The sequence below is a fragment of the Parasteatoda tepidariorum genome, chromosome 1 (genome assembly GCF_982258835.1).
Source record: "Parasteatoda tepidariorum strain Cologne lab strain chromosome 1, Ptep-v5.0, whole genome shotgun sequence".
Taxonomy (NCBI): domain Eukaryota; kingdom Metazoa; phylum Arthropoda; class Arachnida; order Araneae; family Theridiidae; genus Parasteatoda; species Parasteatoda tepidariorum.
In genome coordinates, this window is record NC_141755.1 from 73,234,086 (window position 1) to 73,248,559 (window position 14,474).

The 14,474-nt window shown below is 32.2% G+C and overlaps 1 long non-coding RNA gene across 1 annotated transcript; it reads left to right on the forward strand.

The window, feature by feature from the left end:
- Positions 1-3,181, forward strand: LOC147816519 (uncharacterized). The gene is made up of 2 exons (XR_015434898.1): positions 1-364; positions 3,037-3,181. It is a non-coding gene; the product is annotated as an uncharacterized LOC147816519 (long non-coding RNA).
- Positions 3,182-14,474: the final 11,293 nt, after the last annotated feature.

Below are 14,474 nucleotides of genomic sequence, written 5' to 3' on the forward strand. Positions count from 1 at the left end.
TAAGTGCAACTGTAAGTGAAATTTCTCCAAAAATTGCTCGTGTGATATAGAAATCACGGTTGCACGAAATATCTGCAACCGTTCAGGCAATTTCTTTCATGAACCAATCAGATCGTTTGCTTTTATGACGTTTCAATTTTATGTGATGACATATACAAATGTAAATAAAAATGGCGGCGACGTTGGTGAAGAGGATGATCGGATGAAATTTTTTTATAGACGAAACGGAACAGTTTTTTAGTTTAATAATAACATTTTCTTTAAAATCAAAGCATTAAAAATACTTTCACACGATGAAATAACCATCTCAATGCAGTTGATGTAGTACTACCATAACAGGAACCTGCACATCATTTTAGTATCGGTGAGTATAGTACACTATTTTCTAGATAAATTTTCTTTTAAAATATTTATTTATTTTAAGCTAACAAAATTAAAACTTATTATAATTTGTTCCGATCAAAGTTTTTATTACTTTAAATAGAAATAATTTCTATTTTTATATATGTAAAGATTTATACTGGCGAAAAGCTTTACTTTGAAATATTCGCCAAGCAACTCGCCAAACTTTGTTACATTATAACTAGGACTGGGCGATATTAGAAATTATATATCGTGATGCATCGTCAGTTTTGCATCGCGATATAGCGATGTATCGCGATATAGTATTTTTGAATTTCATTTACTTGTAAGGCACAGAAAGTCAGATTTCTATCAAAACTTCATACTCAGATTGATTTAAATCAATTTCTAAATTTGAAGATATGTATGTTTTGCTTAAGAAAGATATTAAGTAAATTGACTACAATGTACAAATCTTACTTAAAATATTTATTGAAATGTTTATTTAGAAATTCATAATACGCGTAAAACGAAGTGTTAAAATTTTTTTAAAGCGTTTTTTGCAAATTAATATTTCCTTATACTATTATGCATAAATAATTAAATAATTATTAAGTTTGATCATAATGTTCAATTTCTAAATGAAACGTTAAAAATGATTTGTATGTTTAAAACAAAGTGCTAAATAAATTTTAGAAAATAAAACGCTTTTAAAACACTATTTTTTATTATTATCGCTTCAGTTATTATAGTTCATTTACGTCACACTAGAGCTGCACAATGGGCTATTGGCGAAGGTCTGGGAAACATTCCTGAGGATGATCCGAAGACATGCCATCACAATTTTGATCCTCTGCAGATGGGATGGCACCCCCGCTTCGGTAGCTCGACGACCTGCACGCGAAGTCGAGCACTTTACGGTAGAACAGTTTAACGAGGACCAATACCGCACACCCTCGGTCCCTACGCAGACTGATCCAAGTGGTCACTCACCCGCACAATGACCGCAGCCAGTGATGCTTGACTTCGGTGAGCTGCAGGGAACTGTGTCTTAACTCAGTCCACTGCGGGACCTTATCATTTCAGATAAATAATTAAATTAAATAATGACTGAATTATGAACGAAAAACAAAGTAAGATTTAATTTCTTAGAACTAAAAAAATTGTGATATTCGATGATATATTTAGCTAATTAACAAATAATATGAAAAGAATATTTTTTTAAAAAAAATTATTTTACTCTCTAATAAAACGAAGTGCTAAATGATTTAAAAAAATGAATAAAATACGCAAACTTGTCAAATTTTCTTTGTATAAGCAAAGTTGATTGACTTATGTCCAAATCCAAATGACAAAAATAAATTTTGTTTTAACTTTATTTCTGAAAATAAAAACAACAAGATTTATAAATTTAAAATCAGTAATAAAAACTCATTAAATTATTAGAAGTTTCATCCAAAAAGTTTTTAATAAATTAAAAGAAAGTAAAAAAATAACCTAACAAATTCAATTCTTTATGGGAGCCTAAATTAGATTGCCGATAATTTTCACATTTAAAAATAAAAAGAAGTTTTTTTAAAAAAAACTCTTCTTTATATATTCTTTTCAATAATAGATTGCCTTCAGAACAAGGTAGCATCGGCAAACACGAAGTTAGTCCCACTGAAAATAATTTACAAGAAAAGTCGCGACAGAGAAAATAAAAGCTAAGAGGTGCGAAGAGGAACAATGCGATATAACGATATATGTTCTCAAAACTCTGATTCTGATTCTACAGCTCACCCATCAAGGCCATTTCAACGAAACGAACATCATCTTCCACAGCGCGAGTCGAAATCGGAACGTAAGAGAAGAGTCTTATATCGCTATATCGTTTTCTTCTTTCCTTGCGTGTCTTATATCGCTATATCGTTTTGCGCTCGCTGTCTTTACTCGACGGCTTAAATCAGATTTCTGATGCATCGCCTTGAATGAAAGTCGCTGTATCGTCTTGCCGATATATGCGTTAAATCGATATGTCTCGATACATCGATTTATAGCCCAGTCCTAATTATAACATAAAATATAATAATGATTATATTTCTTTATTTTCAAATTTTAAACTTTATTACTGTTGATTGTAAAAGCATGTGTCCGATTATTTGAAATTTTTTTATTATTATAATTATTTGTTCAATTAATTATTTTATTCTTCCCTAAGAATTCTTTTAATTTTTGAAAATCGAAAATGCAAATTCCCAATCTCCTTGTCTGTTTCTACATTCATCCCCTCAATTCTTTTTTTTTTTTTTGTGTGTGTGATGATTTACTAATGATACTTTACTTTTTATTTATACTTCACATTTATATTTTGATACTTAGCTTTTCTACAATGACAGTAAGTAAGTGTACCTTACTAATTTTTCAATATACATAAATTTTTAATAGTCTTCGATCATAAATACAATCTATTTTTCTTCAAACAAATTTCAATCCAAACATAAGAACTACAAAAGCAAATATACCTGCCATCTTTCATTAGTGTATAGAATAATCTTAGAACTCTAATCAAAATATCTGTCAAACTTAAAATAAGTTTAAAGGGGATAACCTAAGGACTTAAATGATTTCAAATTAATGGTATTTAATCTCTCTTATTCTAATAATGTGTTGGTAAAATTTTATCATGAAAGTGATTTCTTTCTTTTATTTCAGATATTTCGTATAATCCTGTAAGGTTTGTCTGGTGAAGAAGCAAAGAGATGCAATACTGTTTTTATGAAAGAAATTAAAAAATAAGAAATGAAAATGAATAATGTTCTAAATGTTTCACTTGACAATAAATGTTTTGTTTTTTAAATTGATTCTTGTATTATTTAAAATGCAAAACAAAACATGTAAAAGTCTGTAACAAAATAATATGATACATAAAAAGTATGTTCTTAATAAAATATTGTTTTTTTTTTCATAGTTATAAATAAATTTTAATTTATATACTGTATATTACAATAAATTTGTCCTAAAATAAATCCTATAATTTTTAATTAAATTATCTCATATCAATAAAGAATGTTTTAAATTTTACAATAATAAGTTGTAAGTATGACAATGAAAATCCTCTTATATTTAAAAAACAATTTTACTAAGAAATTGGAAAAAATAATTTTCATAAAAGTGATACTCCTGATATGCAATGTGTAAATGAATAAAATTGATGATCCCTTAAAAACTAAACTAAACTCAGCGGCACAGCCCACAGAGGGCCAAGGCCTTCTGTGCCCATCTCAGTTTTCTTGACCTTTGGGCTCTGGGATGCAGGAGCATTTGTTACGGTTAGGTAGTCAGCCATACGTGAAACCCCCAGTGTTTAGCTCCCAAGTATGCTTGGTACTTATTTATCGACCCACTGAAGGAATGAAAGGCTTAGTCAACCTTGCTCGGCCCGACGATCGAACCAGGGACCTGTGGCACGACAGCGCGAAGAGCTACCGCTCAGCCACCGAGCGTGATGATTCTTTAATACAATGTAAATTAATTTGATGACAATAAAATTCTGACACATTGTAGTATAGACATTATTTATTATGTATTTTTTAGACTAAATTAAAAAAATAGAATTGATTTGATAGAACTGATAGTTTTGATGTTATAAATATTTTATGAGCAAAAGGAAAGTCAAAAATTGTATATTTCATACATTAAACACTCATTTCTTCTAAAGAATTATTTCAAAGGACTATGTTTTTTAATTAAGCTTAAAAAATTAAATTTGAAGAAATGCCTTACTTGTTTAGATAGCAATGTCAGTTGCATAAAATGGTATAAGTCATAAAATTGTCCTTTCTACACATGAAACTTTTATAAATTTTCGAGTAGCTAAACTATTAAATCAGACAGCTTGTTTTTATTCTCATTCGATTTAGCGTATACATAGATAACGATACCGCACTTGCCTAGCTAGCATGTTAGATAGTAAATATATATAAATAAACTATGCTTTTACAGGGTGCGGAGCCAAATTCAACAAAAAATAAGCAACTTTTAAGAACATTTTAGGCACTCAAAAAATATTTTTAAGCACTATGTAAATTGACAAAATGCAAAATAAATCTCAGACTTCACATGATCATGATAAAATAACTAGAATTTGACAAAGAACTCTTTTCTTGATTATATTAGCCATTAAAAAATGATCAAGAGATTTTTTGGTTCGATTTCAGAGGGTGAAAAATAAAGCCCGAAATTGAGAATATCTTGCAAAACACAGCAGAGTTGCACATGAGAAAGCAAGGATCTCACCGAACCCAGCTCACTAGACGCACATGCGGACTCGCAAGTACTTCACCAAACCTGTAAAATGATTGGCGCTTTCATACGCTATGGACTGACGGTACGCTGAAATTGATCGTGGTTGAATGAATTCTGAAAACGTGAAATAGAAAAATGTGAAAAACACGTTTTTACATAATACGTGGCGAAAATCGACATTCCCTTTCATAAATTTCATTTTCGAAAAGGGAAAATAAAGCACCTTTTAAAAACACCCATTAAGAAAAGCACCTTTAAGGGCCTTTAAAAAATGAAAATCGAAAATAAGCACTTTTCAAAAACGCTACGCACCATGTTTTGTACCTTAGCCACTCAAATCAAGATAAAAAAATTTTTCAAAATTCTAGATAGTATTTAAGTCCATCCCCCTTTCACCCCCTTATCCTTTTAGAGACGCAGCATGTATTTAAGTCCATCTCCCTTTCACCCCTTTATCCTTTCAGGGGACGCAGCATGAAATTCAATGATATCTTAATATCATCTCATATTATGAGATAGAAATCATAATCCTTTTTATACTATGCTACTTCACTATTGGGGGAATAAAGTTTTTTAGAATTTTAATTTGCTGCTGAAAAAAAGACTTAACACAAATACAAATGTAAAAAATTAAATCAAAATCAATCAATATTCTACAGCGTCTGTGATTTCTTTTTCCTCCCTTTACGAACATCGTTCAGAAACTATGATATAATAAAATAAAATATGAGCCAAAAGTAAAGATAAATAACAAAATGTGGTAACCCAATTACATGCAACCGTTCAGGCAATTAAGCAACCCTTTCGGCAACTCCGAACGGCGGAATTGCGCTTAGAGTTTCACTTACACTTGCAGTTGCACATATTTTTCTCTCGTGTGATAGAGGCATTAAGTATGAAGATATTAAGAAGTTTTAATTCATGTTTGCATGAAATAGTTTTCTATTCTAAGAGCACTTTTTACTAATTTGTTTTTCAAACTCCATGCTTTTCTCGACAGTGATTTAAGAAATTATCAAATATTTGTGATTTAAGTGATCAATGCTTTTTTATATCCTCCAAGAGAGAAAAACAAAATACGGACCACCCTCATTAACTTTTGTTCTAATGATCGGATCTTTACGTTCTAGGACTCAATCTTAATGAATTGAGGGGGTGACCGCAAATATGCTAATTAATTATTGCAGACGATATTTTAAGTTACGAAATCAGACACAAGAACGTACTTTATAGTTCCTGTGAAATGGAATTTTAAAAAAGTCTTATATTTACAACTAGCTGTACCCTGCGTGCGTTGCAACGCTTTCAATTTGAATTTGAATTTTGTATTTAAGTGTGTAAATGACATTTGCGATTATGATTTGAAATGCAAATTTTATTTAATGGTGAAAAAAAGCAGTTAATTCTCTAGGATATCATTAGTGCATTTTCAAACAGACATGTATGGTGATGCACACGGAGCATGAAACATATTTTGGACAATGATCTGAAATAAGACTGGATCTATGGTGACATCAAGAATTTCTGCTGATATCTGATCAGTTTTAGAAGGTGGTTTTTTTTCAATAAGCCAAATTAGAATGTGTGCCTGAGGCAATCCTCGTTTTTGCCATTCAATAGAGTACACCCAACACCGTGTCTCTCTAAAAACATGACGCTTCACAATGAAATCAAGTAAAGATTATCATTTTTGTTTGAACACACGTGCTGTAATATCATGACGATCCGATGATGATTGTCCTGGTAACAAAATATCTCTAATTTCAACCCAAGCAGAATTGCACGTAAATGTAATAAATAAATCTAGGAGCCCATATGCGAGAACATATGTCATTGCATCCTGTGAGTATTCATACATGTGCCTTGGAGTCCAAGGCACATGTATGAATACTCAGACATGTATGAATACTACATTTGCAGGGAGTCCAAGTTTTTCTCCCTGCAAATGTAGTCTGCAATATAATCATTTTCCCCACATCATTAGGATTAACGTTACCATCATTAATTATTGCATCCCGTAAATGAATGCATTCTTCTGAACGTAATTTGGTTTGATTTAATTTAATATACAGTAGGCGTTCAGTTTCAATTTTCGCATACATATCGACAATGTATTGATGAACTAATTGTCGACATTTTAAAGTATGATTATCAGCGTTTTGGCAATCATTAATCTATATGCATAAAAACTTATTGCACTCGCTTTCTTATTGGTTTTCTCGCCTGTTTGCGGACTTCTTAATTTTATGTTAAAATAATATCCCTCCTCTCCTCACCAAAATAAAATAGGATACTGCAATGCATCATATGATCGATACGTTTCTGAGAACTCTTTGAACGTCACGATTTCTGCGATGAAGAACTGTATCGCGGGAGGTAAATTCTTCGCCAACTATAACAATAGCCACTTCATCCAATGTTGGCGCATTGTATTTTTCTTTGTGGTGGCCTACAGGTGTTTTTTCAGCTCTAATAACAACTTTGTAAATATCGGATGACATTTAGTCTAGGGCAATTGTGAACAGCCTAATTAACTGATTATGTTGATCGAAAAATTTTTGTAATACGGTAACAATTTTTCGTTTAGTGCCATTGTTTACCTGACAACGTTGATTGACTTGATCATTTGTGTTATCCATGAAATAAATTTGTAGAAATTTATGATCTGCGTTAGGCATTGAAAGAAGTGATCCTTGCACGATGATAAATTTGGCCTTGCACTTTGAATGTTGGGATGTAATTCTCGTTCAGGATACGTGTAGCACCGAATAAAGTCATTTAGAAACACGAATTAAACCGGCGTATATGCGCCAAAAAATGTTTCGATTGGTTTGTTTGACCTGATACGAAGGTTGATAATGTCTCGGCAGGCGACGTAAAATCTTGTAGTTTCTGTATGCATCTAGAACAGCAAATTTCAGCTGTTTCATTTTTAAATTTGAGAGCATTACAAAACATACATAATTGATATATTTCTCCGATGATGACACTTGGGGGAAGACTATAGTTTGTTGTCGGATCATAGTGAAATGCACTGAAATTCAAATCAGAGTATTGGCAGCGTCTGAATAGCGAAATGCGTTCTCGGTCGGTTTTCATTCTTGCTTCCCGTTGCTCTGATGTTTCCGACGAACGGGCTTGTGTAGTTCGTAGTTGATTTGTTGACAGTCTTCTTTCCTGTTGCTCAGACGTTTCTAAGGAACGGGCAAAAGCATTCTGTTCTCGATTAGTTTCAAGTCTTTTTCCCGTTGCTCCGATGTTTCTGAAACACGGGTAGTTCTCTTTTTGCGCGCTTGAGATGTCGACCGACTAAGAGCGATTTGCTTAGGCGGCATATTTTTGCAAATATTCTTTCTGACAACGAAAAAGAAATGTAAAAGTTGGCAGTGGTCGCAAATTTGCTAAATCGAAATATCACATACATATTTTAAATAATAAAAAAGAGCAATAAAAATGAGATGAATAAGAAATATGAAAATTATAAGATTTAAAACAAAAATCAATTTTATAAATGAAAGAAATAAAATGGATGAATTCGAAAACTTTGCATAAATAAACAAACAAACTAATAGTTTTCAAATGACAACTGTCACAGCACTGAAATCTTCGAAAAGTATATTTAATTTTGCTAACCTAAAATTACGTACTAAATATAAATATTTCTGAAAACGTGCAATTTGAATGAAATTTGCTTTTGTCTTTATATTTATTAAACAGTTTTCACAGTACTGAATCCGTGATACGACCAACAATTAAGAAATCTATTCACGTTGATTTTACTTGCTTGTGCTCACCTGACATAAAGAAAAGCGCGAATTAAAAATTAAAGTATATGCAATTTACTTTAATTTACTTTTCTAAATGAATAGAGTTATAAGATAGAAAATATCACTGTTGTTATCTTCAAGATATTTGAAAATTGAATCGTTTATAGCAAAATTTAAAACAATGGCTAGCTTTTAACCAATCAGAAAATTCCATTTCGACTTTCACTGATATCGCTGGAACGGTTTATCGCACGGGATAAAAAGTATCCTATGTCCTTCTCCTGGCTCTAAACTACCTCCCTGCCAATTTTCAGCTAAACCGGTTCAGCCGTTCTTGAGTTATAAGTGAAGTAACTAACACGACTTTCTTTTATATATATAGATTCGATTTCTGAAGTACAACTCGATCGATTTCACGCCGATTTTTCCGAGCATTAAACGTAGATCTTATTAATGCTCGGCCACAGAGGCTTTCTCATTGCGTAAATGCCCTGCGACACCAATCGGATTCGAAAATTTTTTTGGGTTTGAACTTTGTTTCTTTATTTAACTAACGTTAAAAGTAATTGCCAGAAATCGCTACAAACTACTTTTTTTTCGTATCGCACTACTCAATACACTACACTAGAAACTACGGAAAAAGTAGCGACTACGGTAGTTTCACTACTTGTAGCGCTCTACTTCCGACAACTGGTTTCGAGTGTTTTATATATTATTTTATATCCGTCATTGAACAACTGATCCAATTTTTTGGGTTTACGACTACTAATGTTCAACTCCGTAGCCTTGTAATTTTGAACCCAATCCAGAAGACAAGGGAACTCCCGGAGAAATGTACCTTCGTAGAAGACTCTGATGGAACTAACCCGCATTTGCGTTACATAGAGATGAAGATCTCGGAAACCTCCCACGGTTACCCTGACGGCAACGGGACTCTAGCCCAAGATCCGTCTACCACTGATGATATTTCTCGTCAGCACCGTGGTCGGTGTAAGCAGAATGCGGGATTCGCTTCGACATGCCATCGCTGGCATTCGAACCCGGTTCACCTCATTGGAAGGTGAATGCTCTATCCCCTGAGCCATCACGTGGGCGTTTGAGTAAAAGAATGATCCAAATGCATTAATAAACAGTCAACGTGTAACATTAGAAAACCTATCTTCTGGCAGCAAATCAAAACGCCACAAGAATTCGAATGAAATGAAGGCAAGATGTAGTTTTCATTTTCTACTGTCAATGCATGAACTTTAAAATTCATTTACTCAAGTTCGCATAAATGTCATTTAGATCATTCTTCGATCTACTCAATTCTTCATCAAGTTTTATCATGCAAATTGGCATTGCAATTAAACGCAATACATGATTTAGAGCAACCATGAATGCAGTTTTATTACTAAACTCAGTTTCACGACAGTCTGTGGAGGACCAAGGCCTAATGCCCGTCCCAATTTTCTTGATCTTGTGCTCTGGGAAGTAAAATATTCAAAAAAAGTTCAAATTATGTTGTTTTTAATGCCACTTGCCAATACCAGCAAGCCTACTTGGTGAAACCAAGTGAATTTAAGACAGAGGGTGCGTTTCTTGTTTTAAAGCAGCGGCCAAGAATATGACTTCAGCCACACACTTGTCACAGCCCGTTTGTAGGGAGGACCCATTCATACATCCGCAGATCGAAATTTTGACCTGAACCAGCGAACGACCCATCTCCAATTCAGTACCTCAAGAGGTATTGATTTGTTATGGGGACATGGAGAACTTTGTGACCCAACAGATTTAACGTGCACCAGTCACTATTTATTTCACGGGGAATCTTCGACAGGCGGGGGTCGAACTCATGACCACTTGGACATGGACCCAACGCCCTACCAACCATGCTATCCCGGCTTAAGTTAAAATTGTATATATGTTGTTGGTATAGGCCATTTAACTGAGTGCCTGAAATTGTGAAGCACCCCTTTACCCTTTCATCATAAATGAAACAAGATGTAATTGTGACGTGAGAAATATGCTAGGTAGAAAGTGGTGAAAAAAAATCATACAATACAAAGCATACAATTGGAGATAAATTCTGCTTGCAGCGCCGATGGAACGATTGAGTCTTAAATTTTTGAGCTCCAGTTAAAACTCGAGCGCTGTAGCTATTCGAAAAACGATAGAATTTTTTGGTAACTTTACAGACAAAAGCGAAAGTAAATCATGGTAAAGTTAGCAAGCTTTCTTGCAAATTTTCATTTCTTTTTCCAAGCATTAAATTTATATCAAGAAGAAAAAAAATAACACCTTTTCTTAAAAATATTATAATTGTACTATCAATTTAAATAAATATCTGTTATTTAAAATAGAAATTTTGCGAATGCTCCAACTAAAAATAAAAACGTAAATGTATCGCACGGAACTGATATTTTTCTCTGTTCGAACACCACTGAGGATAGAAAAATACGTTTCTTAAATAGAAGGCGTTCTACATTGATGACATTGCAGCTATTAAAACGAGCTGAGTCCTTCCGTCTGCAAAGTAGCAATCAGAAAGAAAGAAAAAAAAAAGGTATATGGTTAATGTAATAATAAGGGAGGGAAAAAAAAAGAAGAAGCAACGTCTCATCCACGTGTATATGGTTGACTGAAATTTGAGTTGACTTACACCTTGATGCGAGTGACTGCATTTGGCCAATGACATTACAAAGCCGTTCACAACAGGAGTTCAAGGCCGAACATCGAATATTGCATAATAATGGAATTTACCAACTCAGTGTGGATCAGTTGAGAAATGTTTCACCACTATGCATTTATTAAAATTTCGTTCGGCAAGAATAAATATCTTATCAAAGTTTAGTCTATTCATTTACATACAGGGAAAGTTAAAATAAAAGTTCCAATTTCATAGGTGTATTACACAACATGTAATAAACGTATTCATTAAAAATGTACATACATAAAGCAAGCAGTTGTAATATAACAAATTTTGATGACCATCCAATGGTCATCAGTGTTCCTGTCAAAACTCAAAGGGTGGAAAAACAACGCAATTTCAATGCTACCACAACAAAGCAACAATGTATAGTTTGTCTACAGTAAGAACTCCCCCCGCCGCAAAGTCTGAGGCCGTCTGCTGCTATGGAAACAAGAATAACGCATTTCAGGGAGGTTAGCTTCTCTTCACTCTAAGGATAACACAATTAGACAGAACAAAAAGATTCCCTTTTTCTCGCCAACCATAGTCACCGATACGGGTTCAGACGAATGACTAGGGGTGTTCTTATTCTAGACAAGCTATAATCTTGCCTTGGCCACGACGATCCCCAAATCTCACACCATAGAATTTTTCTGGGTGGGAGTATACAGTATATATCGCGTCGTGTATTTGTCTTCAAGTTAAACAACACGACTGAATCGAAAATCCACAACAAAACTGCTGTCGACAACATCGACAATAGCTTGATATTTGATGCATGTTGTTTAACAAAAAGAGCTCATGTTAAATACTTGTGAGGAGTACGTTTAAATCTTGCTTATATAACCTCTCCATGTATATACATTTTTAATAAATACATGTATTATACTTTATGTTGTGTATGATACACAGTGTATCTATAAAATAGGAGCATTCATATTATATATATATATGGGTCATTCTCACGAAAACTGTCATTTTTCAGTTCATAAAATCCCAAAAAAGTAAAATGAATAAAAAGCTCTGAAACTTTTTATATTAATAGAAATATGTAATGGCATTATAAAGAAAGTATATATCCTATAAATTATACTTAATATTTAAATTAATTAATTTTTTAAATAATTAATTTACAATTAATTAATTTATAATAATAGTTAATTAATTAATTAATTTAATAAATAAACTAATTAATTTAATAAATTAATTTATTATTTTCTTAATTTATTTTTCAAATTAATTAATAAGTAAATTAATTATTTTCACTATTTAAAAAGTGAGGGAATGACACTAATAGTCAGGGAATGATATTTTATTTTAATACATGTTTTTATCTAAGTTACATCTACCTAAGGTTTGAAAATGATAACATACTAAGTATATCTAATATTTATTATAATTTAGTCTTATATATTTAATAGTTTTTACAGGTTTGGGAAATAAAATTGGCTGGCACGATTGAACAAAAAAAACTTAATAATATACTCATCTTGAATCATTCCCTCACTTCAGCGTCATTCCCTCACTTTATACACTAGTGAGGTAATGACGAATTCAATAAAATTTAAAAATAACAGTTAGGCCTAATTAATTTCTGAAGTCAATCACATAACATACAATTATATTCATACAAGAAAGCAACATATAACTATCCACTTTCTCGATGAAGTTGTATTTTATTTTACTCTAAAAAATGACATTAGGGAATGACAAATGTAAAAAATTTTACCTGGTTTGATTCATTCAAATTTATTCCACAGCAAAGCTTCTTTAAGTTGAAGATGGAAACATACTGCAATTTTGTTCTATGATGCCAGTTGTTAACTTCTAAAGTTTTTATTAAAATATTTTTATTCTAAGAAGATTGCAGGTGATAAGAACATTGTTGTGAGGGAATGACGCGAAACACTGGGGACAAAGTTTAAAATAGTGCTGTGTTAATATTTTTATTAGAAATTAAATTTAAAATTGATTTTCTGAATTCTATATTTCAGTATTCTGAAATAAAAAACACGAATTTGTAAAAAAAAAAATTCATTTCAGAAACAATTTTTTTCTTTTTTTAAATCAGCAGTGGGGACAAGTGAGGGAATGACATATTGGTATATTTTAATTACCTAAAATAAATAAAAATTGATAATTTTATTTTTATTCTTTTGTTAGCTTGCATTCTGAAGGACACTTTCCCTGAATTTTTTTTCTTCGTAAGCTGTAAAACAAAGATAAAATATACTGGGGACATGAAAATGACTGTTTTTGTGAGAATGACCCATATACATTACAGTCCCTCGACAAATTATTAGAGGCATTATGAGATTCTGTGTAAAATCTTAATTATCAGGTGATAATATACAGCTTTATTGTTTTCACGCGGCTGAAATCGGTTTGCCCTTGTTTACGTTCGTGTTTCAATTGGTTAACATTGTAATGCAATACGTTAAAAATAAATGCATATAAGAAGTATATAAAAAATCTCCCGAATAAAAACCCACTACATGTATGTTTAAATATAAAAGTATTGCATATAAACTCGTGCAAATCATGTACACCCTTGTGCAAATTACTTGAAACAAACTCAATAAATTCGGAAAACTAAGAGATAATGCTATTTTATTTAAATTTATACAAATTCAAAAATTTTTAGTACATAATATGATCTCCACGACACTTTATTAACATTTGAACACGATTTGGCATGAATTCCACTAATTTTTTACAGTTATTTATAATATTTGTTTCCTTGTACCACACATGAATTAACGCCATGATTAGCTTCTCCATAGTTGTACAGTCCATATTTAATGGGCGATTCTTGCATATGGCCCAGAGATTCTCAATTGGATTGATATCCGGAGAGTTCCCTGGCCATTCCAATGTCTCAATTTGATTCTCAGACATGAATTTCTTGACAATTTTGGACGTATGGCCAGGAGCTAACTCCTGTTAAAAAATCCCTGTTCCATCAGGGTATCGTTTCTTCAACTCTGGAACAACTTTTTAACCAGTATAGTAATGTACTGCTCAGAACGCATCATACCGTCAATAGGCTGCAAAGGTCCAACAAACATTGTAACCGAAACAACCCCAAAACATCTTCTTTAAAAAACACGAATAAAAAAGTTTGTTTCAATTAATTTGCACAAGGGTGTAATTATTAACAAACTACAATGCGTCTTATAATTTGATGCATTATAATATATAGTAATATAATATCTGATATAATAAATATTCTATATTTATATATTATATCGTTCAATTTATCCAATCGTTTATTATCAATTATATTATATAACGCCTAATTTAACCAATTGATACACGAGCATAAACAAATGCAAACCGGTTTCAGTCATGTAAAAACAATAAAGCTGTATGGTATCACCGGATAATTAAGATTTTAAATAGAATCT